Raw genomic sequence first — 4,182 nt, 5'->3', positions numbered from 1 at the left:
ATTTAATACAACCACTATCAAAAATACCACCAACATTCTGCACAGCGCTAGAAGAAACAATCCTAAAATTTGGATGGTACCACAAAAGACCTCAAACAGCCAAAGTAATCTTGAAAAGGAAAAACAAAGCTGAAGGCATCACAATTCCAGACTTCAAGTTATATTACAAAGCTGTAGTCACCAACACAATATGGTACTGGCAAAAAAGTAGAAACATGGATCAATAGAACAGAATAGCAAACCCAGAAATGAATGCACAACTATATGGTCAATTTATCTTCAGCAAAGCAGGAAAGAATATCTAATGGGAAAAGGACAGTCTCTTCAGCAAACAGTGTTGGAAAAACTGGACAGCAACATGCAAAAGAAAGAAACTGGACCACTTTAATACACCATACACAAAAATAAACTAAAAATGGATTGAAGACCTAAATGTGAGACCTGAAACCATAAAAATCCTAGAAAAAAACTCAGGCATAACCTCTTTGACATCAGTCGTGACAGCTTCTTACTAGATATGTCCCTAAGGCAAGGGAGACAGAAGCAAGAACAAACTATTGGGATTATATCAAAATAAAAAGCTTCTGCACAGTAAGGAAAGAATCAACAAAACTAAAAAGCAACCAGGGCTCCTGGGTGGCTCAGTCAGTTAGGCGTCCAACTTCGGCTCAGGTCATGATCTCACGGTCCGTGAGTTCGAGCCCCACGTCGGGCTCTCTGCTGACAGCTCAGAGCCTGGAGCCTATTTCAGATTCTGTGTCTCCCTCTCTCTCTGGCCCTCCCCTGTTCATGCTCTGTCTCTCTCTGTCTCAAAAATAAATAAGTATTAAAAAAAAAAAAAAGCAACCTACAGAATGGGGGAAGATATTTGCAAATGACATATCCAATAAAGGGTTACTATCCAAAATATATAAAAAACTTATAAAACTCAACACCCAAAAAACAAATAATCCAATTAAAAATTGGGCAAAAGTCATGAATTTCTCTAAAGAAAACATACAGATGGGCAACAGACACATGGAAAGATGTTCATCACTTATCATCAGGGAAATAGAAATCAAAACTGCAATGAGATATCACCTCATACCTGTCAGCATAGCTAAAGTCAACAGCATAAAAACAATAGGTGTTTTTGGAGAAAAAGGAGCACTCATTCACTGTTGGTGGGAATGCAGTCTGGCGTAGCCACTGTGGAAAACAGTATTTTTTTGTGGAGTTTCCTCAGAAAGTTAAAAATAGAACTACCCTAAGATCCAGCAATTGACTCCTGGGTATTTACCCAAAGAATACAAAAACACTAATCCAAAGGGATACAGCACCTCTAGATTTACAGCAGCATTATTTACAATAGCCAAGATATGGAAGCAGCCAAAGTGCTCACCAACTGATGGATAAAGGAGATGTAACACATATATAATGGAATCATATATGTGTTATGTATGTAATATACATAATATACACATGTGTATGTATATATATACATGTGTTTATATTATTCAGCCATAAAAAAGAATGAAATCTTGCCATTTACAATGACATGGATGGAATTAGAGAGTATAATGCTAAGCTAAATTAAGTCAGTCAGTGAAAGACAAAATTCGACATGATTTCACTCATATGTGGAATTTAAGAAACAAAACAAACAGGAAAAAGGGTGGAAAAAGAGAGAGAGACAGACAAAGAAACAGACTCTTAATTATAGAGAAGAAAATGGTTACCAGAGAGGAGAGGATTGGGAATGGGTTAAATAGGTGATGGGGATTAAGTAGAACCCTGTCATGATGAGCATTGCATCATTTATGGAAGTGTTGAATCACTATACTGTACACCTGAAACAAATATAATACTGTATGTTAATAACTGGAATTAAAATAAAAACTAAAAGAAGAAAATATTTGAGTGCCTGGTATGGGTTGATGTGATCCCATTCAAAATTTCACTCACATGTGGAATTTGATAAACACAACAGATGAACAGGGGAAGGGAAGGAAAAATAAGATAAAAACAGGGATGGAGGTAAACCATAAGAGACTCTTAAATACAGAGAACTGAGGGTTGCTGGAGGAGAGGTGGGGGGGGAGTGGGTTAAATGGGTGATGGGAATTAAGGAGGGCACTTTTCGGGATGAGAACTGGATGTCATATGTAAGAGATGAATCACTGGGTTCTACTCCTGAAGCCAAGACTATACTGTATGTTAACTAACGTGAATTTAAAAAATAAATAAATAGAATTTTTTAAAAAACAAAACAAAACAATAAAATATATGATCATCCAAGTCAAGTAAGCCATCAGTACTGCTGGGCAATTACTCCATATGTTCCAGGTCCCTTCACTCTCTGTTTCTGCTAGACAATGCTTATAAGCTCTTCTCTCTGCTGAAACCCTAGCACCTTCTACCCTAAGTGCTCTCTTCAAGTTGATGTTTCCTACATCACTTAGAAATTGGAATCAGTCGGGGCGCCTGGGTGGCTCAGTCAGTTCAGAGTCCAACTCCTGGTTTTGACTCTGGTCACGATCTCAAGGTTCTGTGGTTTAAGCTCCAAACAGTGCAGCACCTGCTTGGGATTCTATCTCTCTTCCTCTCTTTTTGTGCCTCTCTCTCTCTCTCTCTCTCTCTCTGTCAAAATAAATAAATATACTTTTAAAAAAGAAATTGGAATCGGTCAAAAGACCTCTGCAGATTCCCGCACAGCATCTACCCACCTAGCAGATCCTATATTTCACCTTCTGACCTATTACCATAGGAGAACTATCCACACTCCTACACAAAATCAACCTCTCAACTTGTACATTTGATCCCAACCCCTCTTATGTACTCACAAACACTACTGGAATTCTCTTCTGTTCAAAAGCTTCATTTCTTTATTTGCTACTGGGGATAATTCTCTTCAGCATAAAATCATGATGTTACATGGTTACATGATGCTACAACCATAATAAAAAACTTAACAGGACCCTCCTTCCTCTTTTAAATATTTACCTATTGCCCTGTTCCTCTTTATAGCAAAACTCTTCAGAACAGTTGTCCCTACTCCGTGTCGTTTCTCTGCTTGCATTCTTTTCTCAGATTCTTTCCAAGGAGCTATTTGCCCCTAACACTTCACCATAACTACTTTGGTCAAGATCTCTACTGACTCATACAGCTAAATTCAAAGGTTAATTTTCAGCTCCAATCTGACCTAACCTATCAGCAGTATTTGACACAATCAGTAACTCCATCTTCCTCAGTACTCATTCTTTACTTGGCTTCCAGGACACCCAACACCCTCTTGTGCTTTCCTTCTGTAACATTGGTGACTCCTCAGTTTTCTGTGCAGGACCATCATCTCCATAACCTCCCATGTTGGAGTGTCCCGGGGCTCACTCCTGGGTCCTATTCTCCATCAACGTTCACTCTCTAAAAATCACATCTATTCTCGTGGCTTTAAATACCTGTTTGCTGATGATCCCGTTTTATAACTCCAGCCCAGATCCCCCTCCCAAATTCTAGAGTTCCATATCCAACTGCCTACTATTAAATATCTCAAACTCAGCATATCCCAAATGAGACACTTGATCTTTTCCCCTCAAACCTGTTTAAAGAGCAAAACCCTTGAAGTAATCCTTGCTAGCCTCCCCCTCTTTTTCTTAATCTAATTCAGTCTATCAGAAATTCCTATTGCCTCTACCTTAAAACATAGCCCAAAGCCAACTGTTTTTTAATTTCCATCTGTTACCACTCTGCTTCAAGGTACTACTGCCATCTTTATCCCAGATTACTACACTCACCTTCTTCTAAATAGTCTCTTTGTTTCCATGCTTACCTTGTCCCCTTTATAGTCTATTCTCAATACAGCAGCTAAAGGGATCATGTCATTCTTCTGCTCAAAACTCTCCAGGAACTGCTAATCTCGGAGTAAAAGCCCCAAACTTTAAAATAACCTAAAAGGCCTTTGTGTTCTTCCCATTAGCTACCTCTGATTTTGACTCCCATGACATCCTCCTATGCTCATAGCACTCAAGCACTGGCCTCCTTTCTGTTTCCTGAGCACTCCAGGCATGTTTCCACCCTGAATCTTTATCAGAAAGCTCCTTCTTTCCAAAAGGTGCTTTGGTCCCATAAATCCAGTTGCCTGACCCTCTCACTTCTTTCAAGTCTCGATCAAATGTTTCCAGCTCTGTCAGGCCTACACTGACAGCT

This window comes from Panthera pardus, unplaced genomic scaffold, assembly GCF_024362965.1.
Source record: "Panthera pardus isolate Hobbes unplaced genomic scaffold, ASM2436296v1 HiC_scaffold_6, whole genome shotgun sequence".
Taxonomy (NCBI): domain Eukaryota; kingdom Metazoa; phylum Chordata; class Mammalia; order Carnivora; family Felidae; genus Panthera; species Panthera pardus.
Note: the sequence above shows the minus strand (reverse complement) of the source record.